Source organism: Onychostruthus taczanowskii, unplaced genomic scaffold, assembly GCF_017590055.1.
Source record: "Onychostruthus taczanowskii isolate IOZ18803 unplaced genomic scaffold, ASM1759005v1 scaffold24, whole genome shotgun sequence".
NCBI classification, from domain to species: Eukaryota; Metazoa; Chordata; class Aves; order Passeriformes; family Passeridae; genus Onychostruthus; species Onychostruthus taczanowskii.
This window is the reverse complement of record NW_024499684.1, coordinates 1,513,839-1,527,717: the sequence shown is the minus strand read 5'-3', so window position 1 is coordinate 1,527,717 and position 13,879 is coordinate 1,513,839.

The following is a 13,879-nucleotide window of genomic DNA, read 5'->3' as shown; positions in this document are numbered from 1 at the left end:
ACAGCAGCACACAGGGAAGCTGCGAGCCTCGGAGTTGAGCTCACTCGAAAGGCACCAGAAAAACCTCAAAGAGAGGAGGGGGGGAAAAATGGGAAGAGCCAGAGCGGGAGCGAGCAGCGCACAGGCAGCGAGAGGAGAAACTCCTGGCGCGGCTCCAGCGCAGGGATGGATCCGCTGGCATCCGCGGCCGCGCAGCCATGGGAATGGGGAAACTTGGATTTCCGGGCGGCTTCCGAGCCGCTCTGCTCGCTGCAAGGAGCGTGTGACAGGGAATCGGCCAGGCTGGCTCCAAAAGGGAATGGCGGGGTGGGTGTGTGCCGCACGCAGAAACACTTCAACCCGGTATTCTACTTTGTATAGTCTATTTTCTATATGTTATTTTATGTATTTTAATTTGTAACTTCTGTTTCTTATTTTATATTCTACATTCTATATTCCATATTATATTATATATACATTTAATATATATATAGTAGATTTTTATTTAATTTCATTTATTAAATATAAAATATATAAATATAGAAGTATAGATATATAAAGATATATTTATATAATAGATATTTAATACTTTATATACTTATATATTTCTATTCTATTCTATTCTATTCTATTATATTATATATACATATATAAAATAGATTCTATTTCATAGATTCTATTTTATGTATTTATAGATTCTATTTTCTGGTTTATATTTTATATAAATAAACCCAGCTGCCAGCACAAACTCCAAACAGCTCGTTCCGTCAGCTCGTCGATGGGAATTTTATTATGCACAATTCCAATCCCAAACTGCATCCAGGTAGCTTCACTGGGGTTTATGATGCTCTTCAGGCACAAATTCCTTAAGGGGTTTTTCCCTAACATTGCCAAAGATCCATTTTCCAGAGGTAATTCCAAGGATTTCAAGCATTTCATGGTACACTGTCAGTGCTCTGAGCCTAAACTTGTGCAAAGATTTCTGCTTTGGCATTGTCCTTCCAATAAAAGGAAGAGAAATAATAATCCAAAATAGTAACAACCGCTGATTTTTCTTAGGCCAGAAGACTCTGTAAGGCTCAGACAGAGAACCCCTGGTGCTCCTCACACCTCCAAACTCCAGCTGTCCATGGAATTATTTGGTCTCCTGAGCTCCAGCCCCTCTCCCTCACTCTCCATGCAGGAAAACCCTCCCTGCCCTTCCCAGGAGCCAGGCTTGTCCTTCCCGCTGCTCCCAGGAGCTGATCCCGTGGCCAGGATCTGATGGGTGGCCTTGGGCCAGCAGATGGAAAGGAGAGGAGCTGCTCCTGCTCCTCAGGAGAGCAGGAAGGACACAGAGAGCCCTGGCTGGGAAAGCAGGATCCACACAGGTTCCTTGCATCCAGGCTGCTCCGTTCCCACTGGACTCTGGAATGATGAGCACTCCCTGCCCAATGAACAGATTTTAAAGCAGCCAAAATCCAGGAGCTCCCGCATTCCCAGAACTGCTTGGGAATCCTTAGAAACAGCCTTAAACCCAGGAACTGAATCGGGAATTAAACCCACAAAGCCAAAGGGGAAATTTCCCCGGTATTCTACTTTGTATAGTCTATTTTCTATATGTTATTTTATGTATTTTAATTTGTAACTTCTGTTTCTTATTTTATATTCTACATTCTATATTCCATATTATATTATATATACATTTAATATATATATAGTAGATTTTTATTTAATTTCATTTATTAAATATAAAATATATAAATATAGAAGTATAGATATATAAAGATATATTTATATAATAGATATTTAATACTTTATATACTTATATATTTCTATTCTATTCTATTCTATTCTATTCTATTATATTATATATACATATATAAAATAGATTCTATTTCATAGATTCTATTTTATGTATTTATAGATTCTATTTTCATATTATATTATATATGGAATATAGAATGTATATATATATATACATTTAATATATAAATATATATATACATTTAATATATAAATATAGTAGATTTTTATTTAATTTCATTTATTAAATATAAAACATATAAATATAGAAGTATAGAGATATAAAGATATATTTATATAATATATGTTTATATATTTCTATTCTATTCTATTATATATACATATATAAAATAGATTCTATTTCATAGATTCTATTTTATGTATTTATAGATTCTATTTTCTGGTTTATATTTTATATAAATAAACCCAGCTGCCAGCACAAACTCCAAACAGCTCGTTCCGTCAGCTCGTCGATGGGAATTTTATTATGCACAATTCCAATCCCAAATCTGCATCCAGGTGGCTTCACTGGGGTTTATGATGCTCTTCAGGCACAAATTCCTTAAGGGGTTTTTCCCTAACATTGCCAAAGATCCATTTTCCAGAGGTAATTCCAAGGATTTCAAGCATTTCATGGTACACTGTCAGTGCTCTGAGCCTAAACTTGTGCAAAGATTTCTGCTTTGGCATTGTCCTTCCAATAAAAGGAAGAGAAATAATAATCCAAAATAGTAACAACCGCTGATTTTTCTTAGGCAAGAAGACTCTGTAAGGCTCAGACAGAGAACCCCTGGTGCTCCTCACGCCTCCAAACTCCAGCTGTCCATGGAATTATTTGGTCTCCTGAGCTCCAGCCCCTCTCCCTCACTCTCCATGCAGGAAAACCCTCCCTGCCCTTCCCAGGAGCCAGGCTTGTCCTTCCCGCTGCTCCCAGGAGCTGATCCCGTGGCCAGGATCTGATGGGTGGCCTTGGGCCAGCAGATGGAAAGGAGAGGAGCTGCTCCTGCTCCTCAGGAGAGCAGGAAGGACACAGAGAGCCCTGGCTGGGAAAGCAGGATCCACACAGGTTCCTTGCATCCAGGCTGCTCCGTTCCCACTGGACTCTGGAATGATGAGCACTCCCTGCCCAATGAACAGATTTTAAAGCAGCCAAAATCCAGGAGCTCCCGCATTCCCAGAACTGCTTGGGAATCCTTGGAAACAGCCTTAAACCCAGGAACTGAATCGGGAATTAAACCCACAAAGCCAAAGGGGAAATTTCCTCACCCTACCAATCCGTGGGATCTGGGAGTGCCCCGTGGCCTCGGAGCTGCAGTAAGGCCCAGCCAGCCAAACCCACCGTGGGACTGCAGCCGGCCGGGATGGCCGAGCCAGAGCTCTCCAGAGGAGCCATTCCCACCTGCTGGACTTAACCATGGGTTTGCTGTGGTCCAGGAGCTGCGGGGGTTTGGCCCTCGGGGTCTGGTCAGGGGTAGGGTGGGTGATCCAGACAGAGCAGGATGGTCCCTCTGGAGCAGAATGATCCATCTGGAGCAGGATGGTCCCTATGGAGTAGGATGGTTCATCTGGAGCAGGATGGCCCCTCTGGAGCAGAATGATCCATCTGGAGCAGGATGGCCCTTCTGGAGCAGGATGGTCCCTTTGGAGCAGGATGGTTCATCTGGAGCAGAATGGTCCCTTTGGAGCAGGATGGTCCCTCTGTAGCAGGATGGTCCTTCTGGAGCAGCATGGTCCCTATGGAGAAGGATGGTTCCTCTGGAGCAGAATGATCCATCTGGAGCAGGATGGTCCCTCTGGAGAAGGATGGTCCCTATGGAGAAGGATGACCCATCTGGAGCAAGATGATCCCTCCAGAGCAGGATAGTCCCTCTGGAGCAGGATTGTCCCTCTGGAACAAAGTGCTCCATCTGGAATGGGGTGGGGAGTGCCCCGTGGCCTCGGAGCTGCAGTAAGGCCCAGCCAGCCAAACCCACCGTGGGACTGCAGCCGGCCGGGATGGCCGAGCCAGAGCTCTCCAGAGGAGCCATTCCCACCTGCTGGACTTAACCATGGGTTTGCTGTGGTCCAGGAGCTGCGGGGGTTTGGTCAGGGGTAGGGTGGGTGATCCAGACAGAGCAGGATGGTCCCTCTGGAGCAGAATGATCCATCTGGAGCAGGATGGTCCCTATGGAGTAGGATGGTTCATCTGGAGCAGGATGGTCCCTTTGGAGCAGGATGGTCCCTTTGGAGCAGGATGGTTCATCTGGAGCAGAATGGTCCCTTTGGAGCAGGATGATCCATTTGGAGCAGGATGATCCATTTGGAGCAGGATGGCCCCTCTGGAGCAGGATGGTCCCTCTGGAGCAGGATGGTCCCTCTGGAGCAGGATTGGCCCCTCTGGAGCAGGATGGTCCCTCTGGAGCAGGATGATCCATTTGGAGCAGGATGGTCCCTCTGGAGCAGGATGTTCTCTCTGGAACAGGACGGCCCTTCTGGAGCAGGATGGTCCGTCTGGAGCAAGATGATCCCTCCAGAGCAAGATAGTCCCTCTGGAGCAGGATTGGCCCTATGGAGCAGGATGGTCCCTCTGGAGCAGGATGGTCCATTAGGATGGTCCCTTTGGAGCAGGATGGTTCATCTGGAGCAGAATGGTCCCTTTGGAGCAGGATGGTCCCTCTGGAGCAGGATGGTCCTTCTGGAGCAGCATGGTCCCTATGGAGAAGGATGGTTCCTCTGGAGCAGAATGATCCATCTGGAGCAGGATGGTCCCTCTGGAGAAGGATGGTCCCTATGGAGAAGGATGACCCATCTGGAGCAAGATGATCCCTCCAGAGCAAGATAGTCCCTCTGGAGCAGGATTGGCCCTATGGAACAAAGTGCTCCATCTGGAATCCCTCTGGAGCAGGATGGTCCATTTGGAGCAGGATGGTCCCTCTGGAACAAGGTGCTCCATCTGGAACGGGGTGCTCCAGCCCACCCACGATGCTCCTCAACATTCCCAGCTCCCGGTCACATCCCAGCCCCGTTCTCCAGGGCACACCTGCAGCTCCTCCTGAGCCACACCCAGGCCACATCTGTCCCCTATCAAAGCAAAGAGGGTTTAAGCCAGTCCTTGTGTGTCCCCAGGCCAGGCCTAAGCTCCTCACGCTCCATCAGCAGGACGCGCTGGGGGTGTTGTGCCACGACACCCTCACCAAACCAAGCCCAAGCCTTCAGTTGTTCAAGGCTTTTGACTAAAACTGGGCCTAACACTGGGTCTGGCACTAAAACCAGATTTTCTGACTAAACCCACGGAAGGACTGGCCGCTATCAACAGCAGATGAATCATTTATGGAGATCAGCCCCAGGATTTGCAGCTCTGCACTCCTGGAATGCCAATGGAAAGGAAGAGCCGAGCTGGCTCCCTCTGCTCAGCCTGCCCTCCCCAGGGAGCTCGTTAGTGTGGAAACACTTGCTGGAGATTTCCATCAGTCTCTCAGCGCTGGAATCTCTGCTTGGGATTCCCACTCCTGGGTGCTCCAGCTGAACAGAAGCTCCTGGGTGACTCCCACAGCCACCCCCAAATCTCAAGGAACAGATTCCCAGATTTTTAAGAATGAAATTATTGAACTGCCTTGGTCAAATGTTGGACTAAGCTGGAATTGTCTCATCCCGCCCACGCTCGGCCGCTTCCAGATGGATTTATCCAAGAGAAAATGAAATCCTGGATGTGGCTCCTTGAGCGGTGTCTGTAGGAACCTCAAGTTCCTTGAAAAATGAAATGTAAAAAGCAGTTTTCCAGTAGCCATGAAGATGGAAAACATCATTCCTGCTTTCAGAAGGGGAAGAAAGGAAAATCCTGGGAACTGCAGACCAGGGAGCCTCACCTGCATGTGGAGGTGGGATTTATGTGGGATATTGGGAGGAATTCCTGGCTGGCAGGGTGGACAGGCCCTGGCACAGGTGCCCAGAACAGCTGTGGCTCCCCTGGATCCCTGGCAGTGCCCAAGGCCAGGCTGGACACTGGGGCTGGGAGCACCTGGGGCAGTGAAGTTCCCAATGGCAGGGCTGGAATGGGATGGGATTTAAGGTTCCTTCCAACCCAAACCATTCCATGGCTCTGGGATAAAATGGGGACCCCATCTCCAATTTTAACATGGGATTGAGAGGCTGGGGGATCCATACAAAGCCCACCTTTCCCGAGAGGACACGATGGGCCCGGGCAGCAGAGACCCCATCCCAACTTCCCCAGCACTCGCCACTCCCAGGCCTTGCATTCCTGGTCTGGATGAAAATGGAGAATCCCCCATTTCCTGCACCAGACAAAAGCACTTGTGCATTGGAATAAAATTCTTAGTAATTATTATTTTAATAATTTAAAATCACCAAATTATTTTCAAATCATACCATTTCGAGAATTCTAAATGATTAAATTGTTTTAAAACAAAACCACGTGGAAACACTTGGAAAACAGTGGATTTACCCCTGGAATCATGGATTTATCACCTGGAGATGGCTTTGGATGCATCCTGGGAACTTCATTTTGGTGCTGGGAAATTCCCCCTTCAGTCCTACCTGGTTAGTGAATAAAACCCAATGTCCCCAAAAGAACTTCCTCTGCTGTAAATTCCCTGGAATCCACAGGAAATGCCTTTGGTTTGCTCCATGTGGGAGCTGGGCCTGAGGGATGTGCAGGGAAAGATTTCCAATGCAAAATAAGGAATAACTGATCCGAGTGATATCTGCAGCCTTTGGGGCCCTTAATGAGCTGTGGGAGAAAATTAATTTCCATGTGTGATATACTCAGAGACTACGAGGAAATCTGGGAATATAATTAATCACAGCATAAAAAAAAAAAAGGGATTGGATATAATTGTAAGTAAATATTTCTTAATTATTCTTCTAACTCCATGGCTAATTTATTTCCCTGGACACTGTTCCTGGTTCAGGCTGTGAAATATTTATTGGTCCAACCATAAATTCCACATTTTTTTGAAATAATTCAGGATTTTCAATGCCTCTGTGCTAAACCCCAAACATTTAAGGCACAAACCCCCCCTCCCAATCCCGAGCAGAGCTGTGGGATGCAAAGCACATCTTTCCTAGGAAAAGCAGCAGGAATGATGCAGATTCCCATTAATTCCTCCTTAAATTGGATGCTGTCATCCCCCCCGCCTTAATTAGCCCTAATTAATTACCCTGCCCAACACCTCTTGTGTCTGTTCACTCTCTGAACAGTTTTATTGTGGATTTTGCTCCATTTAAAGCTTCCCAGTGCTTTTTTTCCGTTCCAGAGGCTTCCCAGAGCAAGAACCAAGAGCTCTTGCAGTGAATTACGGATTTTAGTCCTCGGATCTCTCCCAGATGTTTATTTTGAGTGTCCTTGTGCTGTGCAAGATGTGTGCAACCCTTGGAAAATCCGTTTTTCTTTCCAGGGCGAGCTGCCCTTGCTCCCTTAAAACCCAATCCTGACTGCCACAGAGCTTAAATCAAATCCAGGCTTTGCATCCCTCAGCCTGAAGGAGGAAAGAATGGGAAAACTCCCAAATCCCATCCTGCTTCCTATGGACACGGCTTGAGTTGTTTCAAATGCCCTTTCCAGCCTTTTCCTCCAGGAGCAGAGGGATTACAGGAGCTGGAACTCCAAAGATTTGCGAGGCAATGTGAGGGATTATCTGGAGGGGAACGTTCATGGTTCACCCATAAAATATTTGAGGGATTTGGTGCTGTTGAGAGAAAAATCCCTGGAAAAATTGAGTGCATCCATTGGCTCCGGTGCTTTAGGAAAACCAACCAGAATTCATCTAGGAAAATTCAACATCATGTTTAAATATGAAATCTTTATGGTGGAGAGCAAATAGTAAAAGAACAGAGTTGTTTTTTTAACTCCTGCTCAGCCCTCAGGATGTTAATCCAGTGGGAAATGCTCTTCCATTTTCTGGGAATGGTGTTCCTGCTGTTCCTCATGGGCTTGCTCCAGTTAATTATGGGATTTAATTAGTCACGAGTGGTGCCTGGGGAATCAGATAAACGGTCTCTCCTGATTTATAACATTCCAGAGATCCCATCAGTCTTAACAAAGGAAAATTGGGAATTATCACTGATGGATGAGCCTGGGTGGGAACTGGGGGAATTCCTCCAGAAATTCAGGACAGGATTCAGGGACGGAAATCCCCAAAAATAAGAAGCAGCGGGGATTTTCCTGCATTCCTGGGGCACTTCCCGTGGCAGATCCTGCACTGGATCCTTGTGGATCCCTCCCAGCCCAGGGTGCTCCACCACTCTGGGACACTCAGCAGATCCTGACCCCGAAGCCCATTAAAGCCCAGCCCACAATTACTCTGAAATGCTGATTTTTGCCTTCCCAGTCTCCAGAAAATGAAGTTCTGGGCAGACAGGAGCCCCCAGTTTGGCTCTGGAGCTGCTCCCAGCTCTGCTCCTCCAAATCCACATCCCAACCCAGCCCAGAGCGCCCGGCAGCTAAACCCAGCCTAAAATGAACTTTGGCACATCAGGCAGTTAAACCCAGCCTAAAATGAACCTCTGGCACATCAGGCAGCTAAACCCGGCTTAAAATGAACCTTTGGCACATCAGGCAGCTAAACCCGGCTTAAAATGAACCATTGGCACATCAGGCAGCTAAACCCAGCCTAAAATGAACCTTTGGCACATCAGGCAGTTAAACCCGGCCTAAATGAACCTTTGGCACATCAGGCAGCTAAACCCAGCCTAAAATGAACCTCTGGCACATCAGGCAGCTAAACCCAGCCTAAAATGAACCTTTGGCACATCAGGCAGTTAAACCCGGCCTAAAATGAACGATTGGCACATCAGGCAGGGAATTCCTGATTTTCTACTGGCCCCACTATTCCCAGTGAGGGATCTGCCCTTCCCCAGTGCAAGCACTGCTCCCTGATGGAGTCCTGCCTGGGTTTTGGTGATTATTTGGTGATTATTTGGTGATTATTTGGCGATTATTTGGTGTTATTTGGTGATTATTTGGTGTTATTTGGTGATTATTTGGTGTTATTCCCATCCTGAGAGCTGCACTCTCCTTTCCCCAGCAGCCTGGCCTGCCAAGCCTGGATTATGGAGGCCAAATCAGAGATGGAATCAGCACTTGTGGGGTTTGACAAAAGCCACGAGGACACCAAACCCCCAAAGCAGAGGACAAACCCCCGTGGCACAGGGCAGGAATGAACAGCTTTTGAAATTCACAGACACCAAACCAGAGGTAAGCTGTGGTTGTAACAAAGATTGCCAGGATTTAAATGGAAGGTTTATTTCAAAATAAACATTTTATTCTGCTTAGAGAGAGTTTGGGGGTGGGGCTGAGTTAAAAGGGGGCTGGTGCTGGGCAGACACCACCAGGGATGGCTCAAAAGCACTGTTAAATAACAAATAATTCCTGTATCAAACACATTTGGGTGGCTTCTCCAATATTTTTAAATCTTAATGTAAATGAGGTGCTTCTCTCCTTTTGGTGCTGCATTTTTGGTACAAAATCACTGTTAAATAACAAATTAATTCCCGTATTCAAGGACATTTGGATGGCTTCTTCAGTCCTTGCTCTCCTTTTTTTGGTGCTGCATTTTTGGTGCTGCCCAGGGGAACCAGATCCCACCTGTGCAAACCCCACAGGTGTGGAAGGTTACATTTTTCCCTTTTTTTTCTTTTTTTTTTTCTTTCTTTCTCCGGGGACTTTTGCTCCCTTCTGCTGCTCCGAGGGGACTGCAGGTGCTCAGGGGACACCGCCGTGCTTGGGGTGGGGACGAGGATTTGGGGGGGTTTTTATTGGGCTGGATTTTGGGCTGAGCTCGGTGCCTGGGCGTTTTCCTGGGAAGTTTTTGCAGGGATTTGGGGCTTGCCTGGGCTCAGGGAGGGGACAGGGGTGGCTTTGGGGCCGGGCTCCTGCTGCTGCTGCTGCGGGGACAACTCTGCCACCAGAGCTCTGTCCCTCCCTGCTCCTCCTGCCGGGGGAGTCTGGGGTCTTCCCAAAATCCCGGAGCCCAATCCCTGACCCCAATCCCTGATCCCTCACCCTCTGCTCGGTGCTTTAGGGGAATCCTGGGACCCCAATCCCTGATCCCTCCCTGCAGAGGGACCCTGACCTTTAGGGGAAATCCAGGACCCCAATCCCTGTGCTCAGGGGAAATCCAGGACCCCAATCCCTGTGCTCAGGGGAATCCCAGGACCCCAATCCCTGTGCTCAGGGGAAATCCAGGACCCCAATCCCTGGCCCCAATCCCTGTGCTTGGTCCTTTAGAGGAATCCTGGGACCCCAATGCCTGATCCCTCTCTCCAGAGGGACCCTGATCCTCTGGTCTGTGCTTTAATCCAGTACCCCAATCCCTGTGCTCAGGGGAAATCCAGAACCCCAATCCCTGGCCCCTCACCCTCTGCCTGGGGGAAAACTGGGACCCCAATCCCTGTGCCCAGGAGAAATCCAGTACCCCAATCCCTGTGCTCAGGGGAAATCCAGAACCCCAATCCCTGGCCCCTCACCCTCTGCCTGGGGGAAAACTGGGACCTTAATCCCTGTGCCCAGGAGAAATCCAGGACCCCAAACCCTGACCCCAATCCCTGTGCTCAGTGCTTTAGGGCAAATCCAGGACCCCAATCCCTGATCCCTCTCCCATCTCCTCCTGGCACCCCCAGAACATCGCACAGGACAGGTGAGAGCTCAGGAAAACCCAAAAAATCTCTCCTCCCTCTTCTCCCTCCTCCAGCTGTTTCCTGCTGCTGCTTTGGGGTTTTTGTTCCACTTTAATCCAGACCCCACACCCACCCCGACATCCCACTGTTCCCACAGCTACACCCAAGGGGGAATGGCCCAAAGTGGGGGAAAGGCTTTTGGGATTGTTAATGGGATTGTTTCCCCCCCATTATTTTCCCCCATTTTCCCCCTTTCGGAGCTGCACGGAGGGAGCCCGGCTGTTCTCCTGCTCCAGCCCAGGCTGGCTCCCCAAGCCCGGGGGGCTGCAGCCCCTGGGGGCCGGGCAGGAACATTTGCACCCCAAAAGGAGCTCAGTCCTGGCACGGAGGGATCCCTGTGCATCCCCCGGATGTAGACCCCACCCCAGCCCCTGCACCTGCACTTCTGACAGAACAAAACCACCAAAATCAACACCAAAGTCAAGCTCTGAGCCCCTGGTCAATTCTTAGGGACTCAAAGGACCTCAAGTAACCCCAATGACCTAAAGTAACCCCAAAACGACCTTGAATGACCTTGAGTTGGCCCCAATGACCTGGAGTAACCCCAAAATGACCTCAAATGACCTTGAAATGACCTCAAAATGACCTAAAGTAACCCCAGTCAGGAAGTCAAAAATCTCAAAATCCAAAAATGACCTCAAGTAACCCCTGTGACCTAAAGTAACCCCAAAACGACCTTGAATGACCTTGAGTTGGCCCCAATGACCTGGAGTAACCCCAAAATGACCTCAAATGACCTTGAAATGACCTCAAAATGACCTAAAGTAACCCCAGTCAGGAAGTCAAAAATCTCAAAATCCAAAAATGACCTCAAGTAACCCCTGTGACCTAAAGTAACCCCAAAACGACCTTGAATGACCTTGAGTTGGCCCCAATGACCTGGAGTAACCCCAAAATGACCTCAAATGACCTTGAAATGACCTCAAAATGACCTAAAGTAACCCCAGTCAGGAAGTCAAAAATCTCAAAATCCAAAAATGACCTCAAGTAACCCCTGTGACCTAAAGTAACCCCAAAACGACCTTGAATGACCTTGAGTTGGCCCCAATGACCTGGAGTAACCCCAAAATGACCTCAAATGACCTTGAAATGACCTCAAAATGACCTAAAGTAACCCCAGTCAGGAAGTCAAAAATCTCAAAATCCAAAAATGACCTCAAGTAACCCCTGTGACCTAAAGTAACCCCAAAACGACCTTGAATGACCTTGAGTTGGCCCCAATGACCTGGAGTAACCCCAAAATGACCTCAAATGACCTTGAAATGACCTCAAAATGACCTAAAGTAACCCCAGTCAGGAAGTCAAAAATCTCAAAATCCAAAAATGACCTCAAGTAACCCCTGTGACCTAAAGTAACCCCAAAACGACCTTGAATGACCTTGAGTTGGCCCCAATGACCTGGAGTAACCCCAAAATGACCTCAAATGACCTTGAAATGACCTCAAAATGACCTAAAGTAACCCCAGTCAGGAAGTCAAAAATCTCAAAATCCAAAAATGACCTCAAGTAACCCCTGTGACCTAAAGTAACCCCAAAACGACCTTGAATGACCTTGAGTTGGCCCCAATGACCTGGAGTAACCCCAAAATGACCTCAAATGACCTTGAAATGACCTCAAAATGACCTAAAGTAACCCCAGTCAGGAAGTCAAAAATCTCAAAATCCAAAAATGACCTCAAGTAACCCCTGTGACCTAAAGTAACCCCAAAACGACCTTGAATGACCTTGAGTTGGCCCCAATGACCTGGAGTAACCCCAAAATGACCTCAAATGACCTTGAAATGACCTCAAAATGACCTAAAGTAACCCCAGTCAGGAAGTCAAAAATCTCAAAATCCAAAAATGACCTCAAGTAACCCCTGTGACCTAAAGTAACCCCAAAACGACCTTGAATGACCTTGAGTTGACCCCAATGGCCTGGAGTAACCCCAAAGTGACCTTGCGGTGACCCCAGTGCCCTGCAGTGACCCCGGAGTGCTCCCGGGTGTCCCGGCCACTCTCCGTGTCCCTGAGCCCCCCCGTGGCTCCCCGGGGGTTTCCTGCTCCCTCCCTGTGCCCAGTGCCCCCCGCTGGGGCTCTCTGGGTGTCCCCAAGTGTCCCCAAGTGTCCCCAAGTGTCCCCCCAGCCTCCTGGGGCTCCTCTGTGTCCCTGCTGGGCTCTGGTCCCTTGGCAGCCTTGGCACAGTGTTGGGGGGTGGCAGCTCCAGAGCCCTGGGGACACCAGGGACAACCCCAGGGACACCAGGGACAATCCCAGGGACAACCCCAGGGACAACCCCAGGGACACCAGGGACAACCCCAGGGACACCGGGGACACCCCCAGGGACACCAGGGACAACCCCAGGGACAACCCCAGGAACAACCCCAGGGACACCAGGGACAATCCCAGGAACAACCCCAGGGACACCAGGGACAGTCCCAGGGACAACTCCAGAGACACCAGGGACAACTGCAGGGACACCAGGGACAATCCCAGGAACAACCCCAGGGACACCAGGGACACCAGGGACAACCCCAGGGACAACCCCAGGGACACCAGGGACAATCCCAGGGACAACTCCAGAGACACCAGGGACAACTGCAGGGACACCAGGGACAATCCCAGGTGGCAGAGCCTGGCAGGGTCTCAGGACCTCTCCTCTGTCCCACCCCAGTGGGGAACATCGCCCAGATTTCAACAATTTGGGATTTATTCGATCGCTGTTGTTGGTAAAATCAGCAATTATTGATCAGTGATTGATTATTGAACACAGAGCCATGGATTAGTCCTGCACTCAAACACAGAGCAAGAATTCCTTACCCCTGTTAATAGCAAATAAAAAATTCCAAGAATTCTTGTCCAGAATTGTGAGGGATATAAATTCTGGAATTCTAGAATTGTGTGGTTTTATTTATCTCTCTATCTGTGTGTGTAAAGATATATGTATATTTTAAATATATATTTCTATAATATCTAAATATATATATATATATTATATAAAATATATATCTATTTATATACTATATATAATATATATTGTGTTATATATAATATGTATTTCTACTGTGCAAATATTATCTATTTTTAGATATAAATATATAAATATTAATTTTTCCCCCTAGAATTGCTGTGCAAGAACTTTCCAATCCTTCAGAATATTCCCATGGATTGCCTGGGATTTTCTTCCTGGGTGGTGGCTCCGTGTCCTTCCTGTCCCTGAGGGACCAGAGCCTTCATTCCGTGATTCTCTCTGAATATTTTTCATTACTTTAAACCTTTCCCTGAGCTGGAATTTAACAGAAAATTGCCAGAACAGTTCCAAACCAGCCCCAAAATCAGCCTGCAAAGGATCCAGGAATCCTGAAAGATTCTTTTCCCCAGGAGTCACAGAAGCACCAGAGCACACACAGCCTCTGTGTTCCAACAAAGGAAATTTTATTTCAACAATAAAACTTGGTTTCAA